General features: G+C 43.5%; 1 protein-coding gene across 1 annotated transcript in view; it reads left to right on the forward strand.

The window, feature by feature from the left end:
* Positions 1-21198, forward strand: part of LOC105936275 (sema domain, immunoglobulin domain (Ig), transmembrane domain (TM) and short cytoplasmic domain, (semaphorin) 4C) — a gene marked incomplete in the record, with an annotated part of 144596 nt that overhangs the window by 42712 nt on the left and 80686 nt on the right. The window contains 1 exon segment of the mRNA XM_036144615.1: positions 14772-14850.

The following is a 21198-nucleotide window of genomic DNA, read 5'->3' on the forward strand; positions in this document are numbered from 1 at the left end:
GAGAGGAGAGAGAGAGAGAGAGAGAGAGAGAGAGAGATAGATATAGATATATATAGAGAGAGAGAGATAGATATAGAACAGAGACATTGCTAGCAGGATATGGTTTAGATCACAGCATGTGTTTGTGTGAGAATGGCCTAGTCAAAGTCTAGATCTAAGCCCAGAGGTGAAGTTTTGAGGTTAGGGAGGGATACACGCCACATGGTTCAGACTTTCAGAACTACGTATCATTTTCCCTCATCTTAATCAATATAATTCCAATATAGTATATTAAGATTCTGTGGTTGTGATGGAGCAAAATATGAAAAATGTTTAAGAGGTGTAAATGCCTTTTCAGGGCACTGTCTGTGCAGTGTCTCCACTGCTATGCTCCCAGAAGCATCTGCACCAGCAAAAGCATCTCCTCCGAGGTGGAAAAAGAAATGACTTCTTAACCAATGTTACATGCGGCCTAACCGAAGCAAATGTGTGAATTTCGCCAGCGTTCCACATTTGCAGAGCAGAACTATCTGCTGAGGCTTGCAATATGTCACATGCTCCTTTCCCAAACTCCCTCAGGCACCGGGTTTGACTTGTGATGCGCCTTGTCACAGAGTGTTCCTACTCGCCATAAATTATACCTCTTTGCATTTCAGTAACAAGACAGTGTTTCCATCCCCTGCTTCTCTTTCTATTTATTGCCCAATTACACATGGTGGGAGGGACGAATATTGAGTTCACGAAGCCTTCGTTTGTTATGTTTTTCTCGAGCTGTGCCGCTGTAAACACGCTGCGTTATGTAAGTCTCTCCTGCGAAAGATCCTCTGCAACAAGCAGCATCATGGGAAGCACTGCGTCTTCTGTTTGGCAGCCAACAACAGCAGTTTGTCTGAGGTAAACAGAATAAGATGCATCTTCTTTGGCATGGCCGCGACACTCGGATGATGTACATGTGAAGGAGAGGAGCGCCACCTTCGCAGGACTCCCCGGCGTTCTGGCAAAGAAGTATCCGCACCGGCTCTTTATTCATTTAAAGGAACGCCGTGTTGATATCTTGCAGGGACCGTGACACAGAGGCTTCCAGCAATAGAAAGAATGATGGAACGGGCTGATGAAAGGGACATGAACTAAAGTAGTGAAGGAAGGGCTTAACTCTTATTGGAGACTTCACCGGTGCTCGAAGGTTTTGCTTGGCAACAGAACTCACAAGATTATTCATATAGAAATAGATTGATTTCCAGCCTGCTGCATTTTGATTCAACGCACAGGATCACATTTAGTTCCAAATAAACAAACATGTCATTTGAATGCTGACTTCTGACAAGTCGGTCGGTTTTTCTAACGTATCAGGACATAATTTGAAAGACCCGGCAAAGACCTGGTCTAAGGTTGTTTAAATTTCAACACACAACACATTCCACACTGGCATCATTTATCAGAGAGGGATGAAACCCAAACTAGGGCAGCAGCAAGGTTTCTTTAAGCAGCAGTGTTTATCTTACCTCCGAAAGCACGAGGCCTACTTAAACTGTAAGTAAGTACGTAAAGAGTGTGTTACCTGGGGTCACAAACAAAGAAAAGCTGACCTCGGAAAATAACACAATCATCCTGGCCCTCTTCTGCTTCTCTCTGCCGCACTTCAGGCTGAATGAAAAGAAACTGCGATAACAAGCACTCTGGCCTTCATTAGCTTGTTGAACAGCCTTCAGCAGCAAAAAAAAACCCTCCGTTAGCTTTTTTTTCTGTTTGACTTGTTTCTGCTGCACTTATGGATGCTTCATATTTTGCAAGACCAGTTGGACAAATTGGCAGCTTTGCATCACATGGCCTCCCATTTGACTTCAGAATACTTTAGCACCCGGTAGAGTTCATGGTTGACTTAGGCCTTGCACACAGGAAAACAACCCATTGGAAGCGGGAACGTTTTGCCCCTTCTGTAAACACGTCTGCATGAAAACATTTTAATTGCCATCTCCGTGCGCAAGGCGCTAGTAGACATGCTAATGGGATGTAATTTCCCTGCCACGCCACTAGTGGGTGGCATGTTTATTTGAAACCTAAACAGCATTGCGCCAGGCATTACAAACAATACTTGCTGAAAAAAGGCACCACCCTTACATAAAGTTTCAGAAGGGCAGAGGCTCAAATGCTTATATATACAGATGACGAGGGTTAGCTGTTACTCCAGGTGACTTTAAATTATAAAACCATCCCTGTGGTTTTTAAGCTTTTGTACTGTGGCTCCGTAACAAGCCCCTACCATCACACCTCCATCACCATGCCTGATAATCGGCATGATTATTTGTTCTGGTGAGGTCTTTAGTCTTTTATTGAAAACATCTCTAACCTCAGCTGTTAAAAGAACCTTCAGTCAACTTTGCCAGGATGCCCATTTTTAAGAAAAACAAGCAACTGGTTTGACCTTGTGAATATTTTTTTCTGTACCATAGAACAATCTAATTGTTTAGAAAGGGCTGGCATCAGATGCCTTGTAACCCTTCCCAGATTGATGGACGGCAACAACTGTTTCTCAAACATCATCGCTGTTGTCTTTTCTTATTGGCCTCGTGTTCAGACTTCGGACACATTGCTAAAACTCCTGCTGTCATACAGGTAGTCATGTGTCAATGATCAGTTAATCAAAAGCCTGAATTAACAGCACCTACTTCCACTGTGTTGCACTCGCTGCTGGACTAGAGCAAAAAGTACTTCTCTTCCACGATTTAGGGCTGCCCTAAATCCTACGTTAGCAGCTTTTCTATCTTGACTTTGTTCAACCAACATGGAGATGATGGAATGTGCCGTTTGTTTAATGCTCTTGACGTCAGATTGAAATCATTTGAAAGCTTGGTGAAGACCAGATCATTTTTATAATTTCCCAATATAGAAAACCTTAGAACAGGAAGAGGACCTACTTTACTTTTACCATTATCGAAGTTCTGTACGAGGTGATTTGGGAATCCGCAGTACTTTGGCCCATCCATGTTTAGCCCGCCTGTGAAGCGTTCCTGTTCCCCATGTCCCGCTTGCCATGGGGCAAATCTAGAACATGATGAAAGCAGATAATGACAAGCCGAATGTGGTGCAGGATTTAGCAGTTTGGCTATCTTCCTGTCTTCACCCCCCATCACAGCCTCAACTTTGATCTGTACAGATTCATTTAAAAATTATACATTTACACCACTTGGAACTTGTTAAAGGCTGTTTTGCTACTTCATAAACGGCTCTGAAAATTGCAGTAGACCTTTCTTAATTGCTTCCCATCTTTTTTTTCCTTCTTCTTATTCCGCCAGCATCAAAATTGCCTCGTCTCTGCACAGGAAATGGAAAGCCTGCTTCGAGAGAAAAAGAACATTCGCCCCTTTTTTTTGCTGCTTTAAAACTTTCCTTTCCTCCATTAACCATCTTAAGGGGTGCAGAGTACGGCAAACATCACGCACGTGCAGCGAGATGAGCCGAGGCGGAAGCGTAAAACGCGTGTCATTCAACGGGCTGCCTTTGATGCAAGTTTTACCTCTCGCATCCTCCGGCTCTCAGACGCACATGAGCAGCCCACACCTGCCCTCTTCCCGCTAACCATTATCCCCCCCCCCCACAGAACCATCCCTCTCCCCTCCTGTCAGTAAGAACAATGAGCCGGAGCGTGTTTCCCAGAGTGTGTCTGCGTCGACGGAACGTGTGCCGGAGGACCGGACTTCCCGTTCGCTCGGCCTTCCCTCCTGTCCAACCCAGCCCTGAAATTCACACCCGGTCGCGCGCAATGTCACGTAAAAACGGGCGGCGGGCCCGGCGCGCACCGTTACCTTCTGACAGATCGCTGACGCGCCGCCTCTGCAGACCGTGGCAGTGTTTGCGCGCGCGTGAGGTTACAGACACCCCTCCCACTGTGTCCGTCTGGCAGTTGCCATTTCTCAAGGAGCTGAAGGGAAGGGGAGGGAGGGAGGGAGCGCGGCGTGAGGATGGGAGGAGGGCGAAGGCCTTGATGCGAGTGTGTTTGTTGTCAGAGGGTTTATTAATAAAGATGACCTCAGTGCTGCACAGAGGCTGTGTGTCTGCGGATTGTGTGTTTTCTTTCTTTGTGCTCTTTGTGCGACTCCTGGATCTATTGGTTTGCGGAAAAAAGACTATACATAATTCTGCTCCTGCTCTTTTATTCCTGATTTCATGCAGGTTGTACTGTAATTATGTGGATTCGCAATGCACCTTTGCTTTCTTTGCATGAATACAGGTTGATTTCTGTGTGTGTGTTCTTGTACTTGCAGCCGAGCGAGAACATATCTTGCTCATTTTACTAGTAAAGTGAGGACTTTGATTTTTTTTTTTTTTTTTTTTTTATGGATTAGCGGTTAGGTCTAGCACTAAAGTGTCAGTTAGGGTGGGGTGAGGTATGTACTGGTAAAAGTTAGAGTTAGGGTCAGGGTGAAGGTTTAGCCGTAGAAAGGCTTGAAAATGAATGTGAGTCTATGGAAGTCAAGGCACGGTCCTCACTTAGTCTTTTAAACAAGGATGCTGGCGTGTATGTATGTAAGTCTGTGGGAGGCCGTAACAGGGATAATCCTTCATGATATAATTCCTTCGTGTCTCAGTGTCCACGGATGTAATTATGGGATTCATTGTATCGACCTAAACGAGTTGGGTCCCCTGCGTGCGTGAGCGCGGAGGTCAGCTAGCCCGGCCGCCTGCTGCGCCTAGTTGGGAAGAACAGATGCACTCACACGGATGGAAACATGAGTCACTTCCTTTAAAGAGTTGTCCGTCATCACCCCTACACAAGTTTGGTTCATCGGCGGGGGGGCTGGTTCCCTCAGGCCATTTTCCGACCCCTGGTGGCCGGAAAATGAAGAAAGACGTGCCTCAGCTTTAGTGAGCAACGCGGAAGGCCAGAGGGTGGCAAGTGTGTTTGGCAGAGTGAGGAGAGGGAGATTCTTCTCTCGGTGAAACCTGCGCCTGTCATGTGTTTAGCTTGTCCAGCCTCAGTCGGGACACAACAGTCTCCTTGTTTTAGGCCTTGCGGTGTCAAACAACCTGGACTGATCCAATCAGAGAAGCAACATTTCACAGAGTCCGCCAACATAAACCTGCACCCTGTCCTGTTAGGGCCCTCTCGCACCCTTCTCAGGTCAACTTGCACTGCAGCCAAGTCGCCATCGAGAATCAATTACAGCTCGCGCCTGCAATCCCGTGGAGGCACGGAGCCTCTTGTTGTCTCTCAGAAAACTAGAAACAGGCTGAGTTTTGTGAGCACTGCATTGCATCAAATCAACGTTATTTCTTGACTAAATCACGTTATGTTCCGTATCATTCGGTTTATTCATGCAGCACCTTTTTGGCAGCAAATGTCATTTCAGGACGCTGTATGTCCAAAAAAAAAAAAAAAAAAAAAAGTAATATAGTTAAAATCCAATTGAGATACAGTTCAATTCAAACCAATGGAATTAAAATAAATTTAATTCAGCCAGATTTAGCTGGAAGAAGCTGTTCAGATGGATTTGTTTCTTCATTCAGCACATGTCGGGGGCAGAGGGCAGCATTAAAGAAAAAAAACCCACAATGACTGGCCTCGATTCTCACATACTTCTGATATCAGTCATACTCTGGTTTCCGGGGTGGTCAGTGAGTAACGCCAACTATTACTCGCTGGTGACTTGATTCAGCTAAATGATTGTTTCACTGGGCAATAAGGCAGAAATATCAGTTTAGGAAAAAAATTAGAGAGAAAAGCAAAGCTACCTGTATTTAAAAAAATATGACATAAAGCCAGTATGATAAAAACACCACACTGTCCATAGAAAGGTGAGATATTTAACTTTTACAACATTGCATTATCACATACAGTCCCTTGCTGGTTATATTAAAGCAATGAATGAATAAATAAATGTTAAAGTCTGAAAAAGACTTGAAACTAAAGTGGAGGTTTACCTCCCCATGGACAACTTTAAATATGCGGCCAGAGCTGGAAGGACCTGTTTGAATCAGGCTATATTCATGTCTTTACAATGGTCCAGGCAAACTCTAGACCTAAAACCAATGGAGATGGTGCGGCTTGAAAAGAGCTGAAAATGACTGTCCACAGATGGCCTCCATCTAAAATGACTGAACAATTAAGTCATTTCACAAAGAATGGCTGGAGATTTCCAACGTACCCCAAATGACTTGCACCTGTTTTTGCTGCAAAGGATGCCTCTGCAAAGTATTGTATGCAGTTTTCTCTTATGCCGCAATTTTGAACTGTCAAAAGTTTTTACAAAAGTTGTAAAAAAAAAAGTTGCAAGGCACTGTAAGATGCAAAACAATGAAGCCTTTTCTGTTACTTTGTCTCCATCTTTCTACAAATCATTTTTATATTCGATTTCACATTACTGCATGTCATACCTGGTGGGGTTCTCGTTATAAATGTTCAGTTTTTTTTACAGCTTTTCTCGAGGAAATCTACTTAAGAGCTTTAGTTAGTCTAGATGCACGTAATGGCGGTAGCAGATGTAGATGATCTAATTTGTTTAGCTACTGAGCTCCCCTTGGTGTCTGCCTCTCGGGGGTTAGGGCCGTAGCCTGAGGGGAACAGCCAGCCACGCAAAGGGCCCCCAAGGGCCTGTTAGTTACCATGGTGGGAGATGGTGAGCTTCGTTTTCCCTGCTCTCTGTCCCACCATGCTGAGCTCGGAGGCCATTAGGAAGCGGGTGGTCATGTGCCTTCAGAGAAATTAGATAATACACAGAGATCACACAGTTACTCACACACCCACTCAGACATGTGCCAAGGAGGATGCTACGATGCACGTGTGGACCAAAAAGGAGCATATAGAAGCCAGCTGAATTAGGGATACAGTTCATCAGCATGTGAGTAGATGAACTGATCACTGCTCATATGTATATATATATTAGTCTTTTTTACCTCCTCCTCCGTCAGTAAGCCTCCACCCATGTGGGGCTTTCTGCTTCTTTGCTTTTTCAGCTGCAGTGCTGACCCTCAGCCCGCCGCGTTTAGTGGGACAGACAGCGGGAGCGCAGTGTGCGGAAAGCTAATGACACAGGATATCCCTGCCTCTGGTTATTATACAGGAGGAGAGGAAGAAAAATCACAGTCACTTTGACCTTGAATGAGTCTGTGAAAATGACGGGCTTTGCTCCTGACCGTTTTTTGCAGTTTGCTTATTCACCGACAGGCGCGGGTGATCTTTAGATCCCACGCGGGAGCTGAAATGACCCTCACTCCCCCATAATGGGCGAGGGCCTCCTCTACAGGGAGATGCAAAGACACGGCACTTTGTCATCACCGGAGGGGTGCAATCGCATGTATTGTTAGAGCTAACGGTGTGCAATTACAAAAGAAGAAAACTGGCTTCATGTTTTTTTTTCCCCCCTATAAATAGGTACGTCTGATGATAAAGATATTTTTGCTCAACTGAGCTGAGCGGCAAAGAACATCTTGCCGCATAAAAGAGTGGTTCCCTGCACGGCGAGAAGCATGCTGTGTCTGTGTGGGTATTACTGATGATACGCGTGTCAGATCAAATCATTCAGAAAGGGCGAAGGAAAAGGAGCAGAAAAATATGCTAAAATAGTTTATTCATGTCTTACAAGTTAATCCAAGTTCCACTAAAGTTTCCATCTGCTCCTTTTTGTGGCTACTCAGCATTTTTCACATGGCTTAAAAGATATTTAAAGGTATAGTACATTTTTTTTTCCTAAAGTGGGGCTGTGTGGTGAGTTATGAGCAGTCAGTATCTTACAATAGATAACATTGCAAGAGCCTTATTTTTGGATGAAATAAAATCAAGACACTAGAACCACCTTGCTTTTTACAACACGTTATTTTTGCATCAGGTAGTTACTCTGGCTGGATGTCATGTAATGTTTAGCTCTATGTGTTTCAAATTGAAGCACGTAATGTTGTTTGAATAACTGAAGACTTCTGTGTCAAAAAGCAGCTATTAAAAGCAAGACATTTAGCAAGAGAGCATAATTTAAATCATTTATGGGAGACGTATTCAATATGTAGAGGAACTTATGGTCAAGGCCAACCTTTGAAGAGTAGTGGTAGACAAATGTAGAAAGAAAGTACACCCTATATCAGGTCTTTGTAACCTAAAATGATTCAATCTTTACTAGATCTTAAGAATATTTTGTTCTAATTTCAAGTGTACAAAACCATTCATCACAAATTCCTCCATGGAAAAAGCAGGTGAAAACTATGCGTATGAGCCAAATATATCAACACTCGGATTAAAAGGGAGAGTTTTTTTTTCGTCATTGTGACTATATCACATATGCATCATCATGCGAAACACCTCTCCTATTCTTTTTCATTTTATTTAATTACTATGAGAACACTGTTGCAGCTTTACAGGTGACTCCAAGACAAGCTCTTAGGGTGGAGCTAGGTTGGGTCATGCCATCACACAGAGATTTTTCCGTTGCTGAATTTCAATTAGCAGCTTTCTCAGCGTTGCCAAAGACTCGTGATCTGACAGTGTTAAAGTGCGTGCAGTGGCAAAAGCAGAAATCCAGGAGCGAAAGTGAGCCGGAAAAAAAGACGCGCATGTGTGTGGAAGACCCTGGCTTTTATCAGAGGGCGCTTCAGCAGGAGAGATTTGTTTGGCTTTGCTCCTTTATGAGACAAATATTGGGAGGGATCTCCTAACCGGCCAGGGCAATATTGTGAAAGGGTCACGTCCGGAGCCAGTGCTTTGCTATCTCATCCTCCTACTTACGGAGACCCAGGTTTCTCAGAACACGCGCATGCATCCATGAACGGAGAGGGACCTCTCGTCTCATTTCACACCGCTTCCCTCAGGAAACAAACCTTTTATAATTCAAGAGAAAAACAACCCTCTGGCATCATAGTTAGATTCCATCCCATTTCACTTTCATTTGGACCTAATGCAAAGCAATCGCGTCTGTGCTGCGGGTGAATGTGAGAATATTTTTTATTTATTTTTTTCTCTCCAGCTTTACGTTTGTACGTCTCTTCTTCGGTTTAGCTCGCGCACCAGGTGCCGCTCGGTGTTTTGCGTCCACCGGGGCTCTCTGTGGGTTCTGGCACAGCGAGAGAAATAATCACAGCTCCTCCGCTCAAGCCAATATCAGATGCCAGAAGCAATGACGCAGGCTCTCCTCTTCACACAGGAAACGCGCGGATCATAGTAAAAGAGTCCCACTTCGCGGAAGAAGAAAAAAAAAATTAAAATCACAATCACTTTATCTGTCAACACCGACGTTTTGTTTTTTTCAGTTCACGGTGCAGAGACAACGTGCCAGTAACCCAGTCCGTGCGCTCTGACTGGCTGCGGTGCCAGGGGCTTTGATAGCATCTGTGTTGTGGGCTGGAGTTACAAAGTGTGGCGCGGGCGACGTCGGTCCTCCGCCTTGTTGCAGGTGATGTTGTCATGAAACTGATTCAGAAAAAGGTTCACATTTGTTTTGTTTTTTACTCTGAAAGGCGGTTGGACCTCATATATATTCATGTTATGATAAATGATCTGCAGAGCAAAAAAAAAGAGGCTTTACATCACTCTCAAGCAGCGTAACATTTTTTCTGCTTAGAAATGTAGTACTGTGCGCCTTAGGTGATATACAACAGTGCCGTGAAAAAGTATTTGCTTCCTTAAAGATTTCTTTTGTTTTGATTTTCTTTTTTTTTTTGTTTGATTAATGACTTCTCTTTGCTTTGATCTCGCTGTCCACACCAAGACCTGGTTACTCCAAGAACAGTAGAATCCAGAAATCATTTGAATTGAACCTATCTGACGACATGAAGTAGACTCAAACATCACGTACTGAACTAAATAAATTCAAGAACAGATCAAAACAGTCGTCGTCTTTCAGTCTAGAAGGAGTTACAAAGTCAACCCGACGCTGTGTTGACTCAGGGGTGGGCGAAAACAAAAGCACAGCCCCCTTATTAGACCATTACTTGTAAAACATTTTAACAGCCGGCTATAATTTTCCTTTCTTTTCACAATTATGCCACAACATTGCGTTGCTCTATTACCTTCAACTCCCAACGAAATTCATTGCAGTTTGTGGGTGTAACGTGGCAAGATGCGGACACGTCTGTCTGACTCTCAGCGGGAATAGTAACGTAGCAGACATGACATTTCCCATTTATAGCCAAGCAGGAAGAAGACAAATGCTGCGCTGTCTGCTGTTTATCAGTCGTGTCGAGTCTACAATGAATAACTGATACTTCCTCCGGCTCACTATTGACAAGTCTCAGGAGGGATGTCAGGATGAATTGACTCTGTCATCCAGTCATGCTGATAATGGCCTCGGCAAACGAAGACCACCCTAATTTTAGCCGGTAAATCCCACGCGCGGGAATAATAAGCTGCACTTTCAGACGTCGCGGCATACAGTTAAATCGCTCCGGAGGAAATATCAATTTGGAATCCGGCTTTGATGCTCAATCTTTTTCATCTCTTGGTTTTTATTTGCTTTGTGCCGTGGCGGAGGCTGCTGGCATTCGGCTGACCTCCACCAGATGTTCACCAAGATGGAGTGTGTTCCCCCCGCCGCTGTGTACGCCTGTTTATGTGTGTGTGTGTTTAGTCAGATCTTGGAAGATCGCTTGCCTCTAAATGAGACTGGCAGGCATTTTGCTGGACTCCGTTGCCACATGCCTCTTCCAATTGTGCCACTGATTAGAGCCGCCGCCGCCGCCCGGCCCGCAAACATCCGCGCTCAGTCTCACCAGGCTGGCACGCGCTCAAAGGCCCGGTCTTTGCATGCGATTAGCATCCCCATCGGGTTGCCTCGTGCGCCGATCAAACGGAGCGTAGCGTCGTGGGCCTCTTGTCTCTGCTGATTGGAGGAAGTGGCGGATCCAGCGTCGCTCCACTTTTCTTCTTCTCATCAGGGTGCAGTCAGCGTGGACAATGTCAAATTTGCTGTAAGGCAATTAAAGGCCCGGGCTGTGACAATCGGGCTTGATAGAGGGGGCTGCACATAATGGCTGCACGCAGGCCAACACAACAACAAAGATTCAGGTGGGAGCCATGCGGGCATTCAGCACATCCACTCTCAATTTACAGTATTTGTTTACAAGGAGTGTGCAGGTGATTAGCTCAGAAAGCGCCGCTTTAAGCGGTTAGCGGCGGCTGATTCACGAGCGGCTGGCTGGCGTCCACACGGCCACTCAGCGTGCTGCCTGTCAAACACACAGGCGGCCAACAGCTGGAGGTGTGTGTGTGCAGGTGTCCTGCTTTTTAACCAGCCCCTTCTGCTGCTTGTCCTCCCCCCCGCCCCATTTGTGACTGCTTCCCCGCATATTTATGGTTTTAGTGGCGGCTCGCAGAGCTTTTCTGGCTGCTGATCTGCTCTGGATAAAGCCAGTGGAAAGCTGAGGTCTGGATGACTTACTTAGACGGCCAGAACGCTGCGGCGCTGTCGAAGGCTCGAGTCTGAGCTCATCCAGCTCCATAGGTAACCAAACCACTGACGGCAGCCACATATTTCATTTTGGACACATTTTTCTCCCCATCTAAGTGTATTTCTTGTTCCTGCTGCTGTTACAGCTTCAGCAGATACTCTGCTGGTGGACTCCCATGGGGGTGGGGGGAGGAGGCTCACCGAAGGGGTTAAACATTCTACCAGGAGCAGCCAACACACACACACGCTTACACGTGTCCTCATATGGTGACTTACTCAGCAGCGTGAGGTTCCACATTAAGTTGAAATTCGCTTTCCAGAGCATGACCTAACTGTATTTTTAAGGACCTGCTGTCAAAGAGAGTTTTAGAGTTTTGCGTAGCTGCCATCAGAAGGGGGGGCGGGGGGAGGGGGTTGTCTGATGCTTTGATGTACTCCTACTTTAGTAAAGCATGTCAAGAGCAGGGAGAGATCTTCACTGGCCAGTGAAAGGCAGAAAGGATTAAATTAACCTTCATAGATGGAGCAGCTTCTTCTACAAATGATAGAAAATAGACTTCTTAAAAAGCTCACAGGGTTGCATAAAAGGATCAAGTTCAAAGCTTCAGCAGTGGTTTTGTCTTTACTTTAGAAATTTTGTAACTAGTGTTTCACACTCGCAAGTTTTTCAAGCTTTTATGTTAAAACTTCTCTAATTTTGAACTGAAAAAAAAAATAAAAAGCCTCCATTGTGTTGTCGGGAGTTATGTCAAGGTCTGCTGCATGTTTTAATTCCAGAGCACACGCGTGTTTGAGTCGAGGGCGCGTGTGCTTGAATCAATGATGTTTGATTAACATCACGCCTTTTCAAGTCGATAGAGTGCAACACGGTGTGCAGAGACTCTCGGAGTCTCTGGTGTCTGGTTTATTACGGCAGAGAATGAAGTATGACGGCGTCAGAGGATTCAGTGCTGCCTTTGTGGGCTCCCTCTGTGTAATAGTGACTGGCCCATATGTTACTGACATGATCTGCCAGGTCCTCTGGGCTCTGATCGTGATTACTGAGCCATTGCTGTTGACATGAATCTCGGCATGCCTACACAACAAATCGCTGGCACTGACCTTGCACTTTCTCATGTGATCTGCAGGGCAAACCACGGTCTCCACTGGATTATAGTCTGGATTTGGTGTCTCTGTCCAGTGAATGTGTGTGTCGTGTGTGCAAAAGTCAAGCCCCAATTAAAGCAGAAACCAGGGTTTGAAGAGACACTTTGCTAGAGCTCCAAATTTGAAGACAATGTCCCCCAACCTCTTAGATCTATTGCATCAACTTCTTGGTTAATAATGCTGTGCGGCTTTTATCTCAAAGGTTGCAACAGTGATGCAGTAACAGAGTCGTGTATATTATAACAGTTATCACTAAAACCATGCTAATTAATGTGTGCAGCAACCAGACTAATTACTGCTAACAAGGTTAGCTCATAGCAATGCATTTTCTTTTTAAAGGAGTCATAACCTGGTATTTTACATTTATAATCCTTCTGAAAATGTCTTTAAATTCATCTTTAGTTATTTTTAGGAGAAATATTTTTTAAATCGAGCTCGATCAAACCCTTTTCATGCCCCTTTTCTTTCTCCTGAGGGTACGCGTGAGAATTTGACTTGCGTGTATTAGCGCGATATTAGCACTTTATGTGATTTACTTAGGCACACACAAACACGTGGAGCAGTTTACAAACATCCACATAGCAAAGCAATGAAACGAGGAGATTTTAAACCACAAACGCTAGAAATTAGTATCTTACCTGGGGATGTCACGTTAGCAACATTAACGGTTTGCCAAAAGCAGGCTTGATGCCATCTTCGCCTGGTATTGTTCCAAGTTAACGACGCACTCGGGTGCGAAATGCGAGGCGCATACATAAAGGTAAACCACGGCCGCTTCTCGTGCGTGGCTTACGTTAGCGTCCTTCCACGAGTGACTAAATCAAGGAGAAGCACCAAAATCTCGCTTTGTGGAGAACACACGCTTGTGTTTTTTTCTGGTTTGTACAAAGAGCCCACACACAAAAAAACAAGTCACTTTTACACTCCTGATTTAAGGGAAGGTTTTAACTGAGACACCAAGACCAAAACACAGGTTTTAACATGAACATTTCCAGGTGATGGCTCCTTTAAATGTTCAACTACTGTACTAGCCAGTTTATTAAAGGAGCTTTTTTCAGTATCTGTAATATGGGAGATTTAACACAAACCATGAGACGTGCAAAACAACAACAAAAAGTAGTTTATTAATGCAGCTAATGCTAAATTTTATGTGTGTGGCAGCCATTTTGGATCTAGAGGTCAATACTAGTTGAACACTTTACGAAACAAAACTGACTTTACAGGGCTTTCCGGTTGATTCCTCTGACCTAGAATGCTAACTTCCAATAATTAATGGGAAGCAGGATATGGAACGTGTATTTGTAATTAGGAATGTTTTGCAAATTTCAGCCAGTCGACCAGCAGTGTGCAGCAACTAGTGGGGGAGGAACATCGCTGTCTTGCCTTGCATTCCATACAACCAAAACTATTTTTGTTAAAAGGGTTTTAAACCATGAGAACTAAAGGTTAAAACATTTGACTCTTTTGAAGTCATTACTTTGTATAACTTCTTGTTTAAAATAAAAATGACTTTTAAAAACTATGAAATAAAATGTATCATTTGGTCTTTTGAAAGTCGGAAATGTCTAGTGAGGGTGACTGTTTTTTTTTTTTTTAGCTTGTGTCTTTGGTGCAATCTGTTATTCTCCGTTTATCACGGTTCCAGACAAAAAGGTATTTGCTTGAGTGACTCTAAAGGACAATCATTTCCCCTTTTTATCAAAAAGAGTGGATCCCTCGTGGCAATTTCAGCATCTCTTCAGCCTGAGAAACCCTCCAAGAATGGCTGATAGGACAATCACAGAGTAGAGAACAACGGCTCGAACAGTATTTTTAAAACATCCTTTATTGTCAGTCACCATTGTAAACACTTGGTCAAGGTCAGACATCGGTCATGGCGATAAGAAAGCTTGACTTTTGGCCTGGAGCAGGAAATCAAAAGATGGCCTTCATTGCCATGGTTACAAGAAAAGATATTTCAGATAAAGTTTAGGAGTTTTTAGAGTCAGCAAAAATGTATTTCCTTAGTTCTTGATCAGAGCTTTAGTCGTTCTGGGCATGTCTGAATTGTAGATGTATCCAAACTGAATGCTTGTTGTTTTTGTATATGCCTTTATGGCAACGTGTTTAAAATGAGACATCAGAATGCCAAAAGTTTCCTTGACACTTCTATGCAAACACACCTCCCCGTCACTCATCATTCCCAACCTTTTCTTCTTTTTTCTCCTACAGGCCGATGTGACCTTCATCTGAGTCGAGTGTCACTATTCAACATTCACAGAGAACTCGGGAGCAAACACAAAAAAAAGCTGAACTGAGAAGAGACTAAAAGGAAAGCTCGGAGACACAAGAGGGAGGAGGCAAATAACAAGTAAGAAAGGTAAAAAAAAAAAAGAACAAAGGGAGGAGAAGAAAAACAGAGATACGTGTTGTCTTCAGTCCTCTGAAACCTTCCTCGGCAAACAGCCCTGGGAGGAGGGATGCTGGGGCATTCAGCATGAGAGAAAAGAAGATATGAGAAAGTGAATATAAGAGGGGGGGGGGGCAGCTGTCAAATAGGGATGTGGAAATTATAGTCATTTTCAGGAACTCCCAGAAAGAAATGATTCTACAGCGAGACAAAGAGCAAGCAGGGATCCGTGAGCCACTCATAAGATAAGCGAAAAAAATGGGGAACCAAAAAGAGAGAGGTTGGATTCGGGTCGGATATTGGATTTCAGATTTCAGAGTGTTTTGTTAAGAACGATGCTGAAGGTTATTTGGTGTGAAGGTGTGCATGGGTGTGTGTGTGTGTATGTGGGTGTGTGTGTGTGTGTGTGTGTGTGTGGATGCATGCTGCTCACATCTGAGCCTTGCAGGGTTTTTGGTGATTAGAGGAGAAAGGCGACCGTATTTCACCTGAATTTCACCTGTAAGAGCAACATATAATGTGAGGCACTGCGTTTAAAGTTTAGGTTCACTGTAAATAAAAGTTGGCACGCTCTCTGTCATGATCTAAAGGTTAAATCAGAATGCACCTAAAGTCATTTATTACAGTTTCGGCATGGTTCAGGATCCCCGGCTCTCTGTTTTCTGACTGTTGAAGTCCCCGTAATACAGGGGAAAGAAGCCGGTGGCAGCAAATGAAAATGTAGCACCACTCTCACTGTTACTGATTACATTTTGGCATAAAATGGCTCAGGTAGCTTTTTAGGGTTTCATTTTGGCCCTCGGTCTCTAATAAAGAGTAAGATTGATGTGACTTGGACTCTAAGCCAATTTGGTTTAGCTTAGTTTAAACAATATAGTATAGTGCCTGGCAGGATCATTTATAGCCCTTTTAATTTTTCCCTATTGTGTAACTCTACAGCTACAAACATCAGCGTATTATAGCACAGAATAGGGCATTTTATGTGGTGTAGTTTCCTATTCATACAACTTCAATATATCGCCGCTGAATAAAAACCTGTGGAAACAACCTATTTTTGAATGCGCTATTTTATAACGAATGTTGTCTCAAGGCACTTTAAAGAAATAAACTGTCACATTTGACATAAATATACAATCAGTTGAATGTAGTCATATAAGTTCATTCAAATTGGTATAAAGCTTACAAAGAAAACCTAGCCAATTGCATCGAGTCATTAATTTTGCAGCAATACCTCAAACTCAGCATAAATATATCTGATTGGAGGACCATGGCCACTCTGGAGGGGCTACAGAGATCCGACGCTCAGGTGGGAGAATATGTTGCCATAAATACTCTTTCAACCATCCTTTATGGAAGACTGGCAAGAAGACAGTCACTGTGGACAGAAAGCCTTAAGATTTCCTCTTTCCAGTTTGGTGCAGAAAAAGTAGGGGCATTGCAAACATATGAAAAAGGATCTTTGGTCAGATGAGATCAAAATAGAAGTTTTTAGGTTGCTTTTAAAACAGAGGCTGCATCCGAAAATGTCTTTTGGGTAAGGACTCTTTAGCCAAAGCGGAAGTGCATCTGCGGTCGCCATGATAAGTGCTGTCCGAATAGTGCTGTGAATAGAGAAGGAGGTAGGAATAGAGGCCTGTGTGCTTCCTCTCATAGTTCCTTTAGCATAGGAACCTTGTGAGGCCCCACACCGGCGCTAAGGAGCTATAAGGAGTCCCATGATCCTTTGTGTGACATGATGTATAAGCACAGCTCACTTTACAGAAATGAACGAAAATGTCCAGAGAGAAGAGAGCGCGTACTTGCAAGTAGCACCATTTACCTTTTCACATAGCAGGACTTGCTGTTCATCCTTGACAATAAGAGGTCTTTGGTCCGTCTCTGCCTTTGTTGACTACAGCAAATAAGATCCGATAGATATTGTAACAATGTAGCGGCAAAGGTTTAAATCAAAGGAAGCAATGAAATCGTCAGCTGTGATGTGATGTAATGTATAAATATGCATATGTGAACCTTGAAAATTAAGCTCTGATCATCTGTTTATGTTGTACACATTGTTTATTTTGCATATAATGTGTTTATGCCATTTTCTGTTATACACAAAAAAAAATTTTTTTTTAAATATAATGAAACCAAAATAAATAGACCAAAATCATTGATCTGTTTAAGAAGACCATAAGAATTAATTAGACCACTTACTGATAGAACTAGAAAGTGTGTATAGTACATGCCTTCATATGTCTGGGTTTGCGTAATGTAGAGCATCAGCTGTTTGTTACATTTCTCAAACTTTTTGAAGTTGTTTTTCGGCATGCTGTAGGCCCGGATTTGACTCGCATCGTCCACATTACATGACGTCATTAAATGATGAATGAGTTAAAGGCTGTCCAAAATCGGCACAGAAGGCTGAAGCTCCTTTCCTTCCCACGATAGAGTCTTTACTATTGACCCCATGAAAGGTCAAGGGACAGAAGCTAGGAGCTATAATTAGACATTTTTGGATGCAGCTACTGTGTGGTGGAAAACTTAACATGAAAGCTGGTCAGAGATCATCAAAAGATGGAAATTGAAAGAAACATCATTAGAGACTGCAAAAAACCTGAGACTGGGATGGCAAGTCACCTTACAGCAGGCCAACAAGGACCCAAAATATACAGCCAAAGCTGGTTCTAACGAGACTAAATGTGACGAATAAATTCATAAATTCAAGGGGTTTAAATGCTTTTGCAAGACTCTCTACATCCAAAGGAGATATACCTTGTCTTGAATATAACTAGTACTTCAACATTTATTTGCAAAGGCTTTTATTCAACAAAAAGTTGCACCCGGTTTGCATCTGGTCACCGATAAGTCCAGCCTTAAGTAAGGAACAGACTTTTAACGATAAAACCGTAATGCTAAGACGGGTGCAGCTAATCTACGACCAGTCCCTCATTGCATTGCTTTCATCTTTGTCCCCAAACATACGCGCTTATAATAGGAAAACACCGAACGTTGCCGTCTGAGTCTGAGTGTGTGTTAGTTAGTGGGTGGCTCCTCTTCTTTTCTTTTTTTTTTTTTTTTTTTTTGAAGTGCGTGATGAAGCGCTCTCTCATGTACGATTAGTTGTCTGCCTGATCGAGCGACCGGGAGCTCCAGCAGACTGAAGTAAATTGCCTCTGATAAAAAAAGTCATTTGTATGCCAACGAAAGTGTAGAGAATGCTGAGACGTGCCAGCGTGAGGAGGGACACACAGGCAAACACGCGTGTGTTTGGTGGCGACGGGGAACGACCACGCACGCACACACGCACACACACACACACACACACACACACACACACACACACACACACACACACACACACACAGGGCCACAAAGTTGTGAAAAAACAGCTTCAGGCAAGCATTCTTCCTTCTTCTAAATCTCTACTTTTTTTTTCTCCGAGCGTGCGCTTCTCTCCCGCCACACTTATCCCTCCTTCTCTCTAATAATTCTGGTTCTCTCGATCTGCGACTCTCAGAGAGTGTGTTTATCTCGGGTAGGATATTGGTTGCTGATCATAAATGGCTTTTCTCTGACAGGGTGCCATCACAGACGAGCTGGAGGGAGAGGGGGGTAGAGAACGTGTGGGGGGTGGGTGACGGTGAAGGCGTAAAGCTCAAGAGAGAGATCGAGGGAGGCGGAGAGAGAAAAAAAAATGCAAGACAGATAGAGACGCAGGTTATCGCGGCAGCGTGACAGGTGTCAGGGAAGCCCTGATAAATGTGTTGCTCCTAAACGCAGGCATCCATCCGCCGAGCTAGAGCGGCAGAGCTAATTCACTGACACATACAGTGCATGCTCTAAAAGCTGATTACATTAAAGCAAAACAATAAACGGCGGCTTTATTTACTGCAACAAAGCAAAGTGTTGTTTTAATTTTCGGCACACCGTGTTAATGCACAACCAGCACTCTCTCCGTGCTTACCGGCTGTGCCGACAAATTCTCTTTATTCCCTCTGCAGTCAATCCATCAGTGCAACAAGGGTTGTGCTAATTTTTCCCCCCCTTAGTTACCAAAAGAAAATGACTTTAGGTGATTTATTCTTCCTTTGTCTTCCACTTAATCAAGAGCGGGTGTGTAGGAGGGAAGCCCAGACATCTCTCTCCCTCAGCTGCTGAACGTTGCTGAACATGGTGACTGCTTGAAGGTGTCAGCAAACCATCATCTGCAAAAAAGCTAACCAGACTCCTTCCAATCCAAGACTGCGCCTTGCGAAGTCTGTCGGTGGACGCCACACACAACATCAGGGACAAGGTTTGCTCCTGGCAAAGTCCAACCCACACCAGGAACAAGTTCAACATGAATTGTACAAGGACTACATAGCCCTTAGAGACCCCCCCACACACACACACACACCACCCACACACACACACGCATGCACAAACACACCATCTCAAGGTTCCTGACACGCAAACAACCAAACCCCTCATGATTCCTCCAGCTGTTGTGAAAGAGTAAAAAGGACCTTTGATTAAGTCCCAGATTTCCGATTTTGCTGCTTGCTGTTTCCTAAACAACTTTAACTTTCCCTTGGGTGGCTTTTTTAGATAGAAAGCCCTACATCGTATGAATATTCCTTTTACAAGCAGGTATCTAAAATAAATTGACATAACGGTACAGATGTACAATGTCCAAATCTCATTCACTTACAAGAACAGCAGGAAGACTGGCTTTATTAAAACCCACCTTGAATCATGTTTTTCAGCTCGTCGCTTAAACTGAAGAATTTCTCTGCACATGACCATGAAATAGTTCCAGAAAAACGAGCATTAGTGCAGATGAATGTGCTCGTGTGTTGCACTATGTCTTTAATGTGCATTGATAAAGTCCACTTTTTATTTTAATGTCTCTTTCTTTCTCTCATATGTTTAGTCCAAGAAACATTTTTTTAAAGTAAAACTCTTTCATTTTCCCAGAGTGTATTTGGCATAGACGGTACAAGGTTCTTGCATTTTGATAATCTTCAATAAAAATGTAGCAATTTTAATGTATTAGCAAAAAAAAAAATGTACAAAACAGTTTTCATTGAAAAAAACGCAACTATTATTCCTACTACTGCCAAATGAACATGCCCTATAGATTATTACAGTTATAGAATATGTTATCTATAGCATTTAATACTGTTTCTATACATTTACTATCTCAAAAATACAGACTAAACTGGTTCAAGTGCCTGTAGCTCAGAATATTATACCAGTTTGCCAAGCTGATTTTTGTGGCTTAACTCTGTGGTTCCCAAACCGTTCTTGGTGACCCCCCCCCACCCCCCCTGTGATTTAAAATAAAGTTTTCACACCCCCTCCGACCAATCTTTTCGACAGCTGAACAAAGAAAAGCCAACTGCTGTAAAACATAAAACAATAAGATAAACTGCAATCATTTTTAAATCACAAAACTACCACTTTTAAAGAGAAATTGTTTTAAGTTGAACTGTTTTACTGTGCAATTGAATTCAATATTATCATCAATATAATATTTTTTTAAATAACCTCTCAAAATTGCTATTTTTTCCTGTCCGTTTCTACCGTGCCCACTTTAAGAGACCACTGGGTTAACTAGTCAGGCTATCTGCTCAGGTAGCCGGCATACGGTCAGCTAGCAGCTCATACTGAGTGCGCGTGTCGCCTACCAAACAGAACGAGCATTAGATTAGAGTCTGATGGCATATTTTTCATGGATATTATTGTACGTAAACATAGAGAGAATGTTCTATGCAAAACATTCAAGTTGTTGAATAGAGGCAGATTTGCTCTGCAGGGACACCTGCTGTTTAAAATGAGTGGAGGTTTTTTTTTTTTTTTGCACCTCCAAAAAGGCAGAAACATCGAAAGGGTGTACGGTTCTATTTCTCTATGATATCCTGTGTTCGACGGTATAGCCAAGGCTTTGGTTTTCAAACCATGGCTGTCTGTGACGTCTGTGACCAAAAGTATTTCCGAGCCGCAGAACGTGTCCTTTATATAAGGGAGAGAAAAGGGTAGTAGCCTACCTTTCTCTCAGCCAGTTGGCCAGCAGTGTACGGGAACAGGTGGAGGAAGGGCATCCCTGCCTTACTCCATCTTACATATGGCTTCTTATTCAAAGGACAGTAAACTTCAGGAATACTGAGGTGGCGACGTTTTGTGGTTTCAAAACCAGAACTTTTTCGCGAGCCTTTATACACGACAGGAGCAAAAAAACGAAAATGATCGACATGATTTTAACATCTCCCTCCATCGGGCTCGACGAGGTGAACGGGCGTGAATCTGCCGCATCTTGCATTCCTCCATCCTCTCCGTCTACGCAGCAGCAGGCCT

The sequence above is a fragment of the Fundulus heteroclitus genome, chromosome 12 (assembly GCF_011125445.2).
Source record: "Fundulus heteroclitus isolate FHET01 chromosome 12, MU-UCD_Fhet_4.1, whole genome shotgun sequence".
NCBI classification, from domain to species: Eukaryota; Metazoa; Chordata; class Actinopteri; order Cyprinodontiformes; family Fundulidae; genus Fundulus; species Fundulus heteroclitus.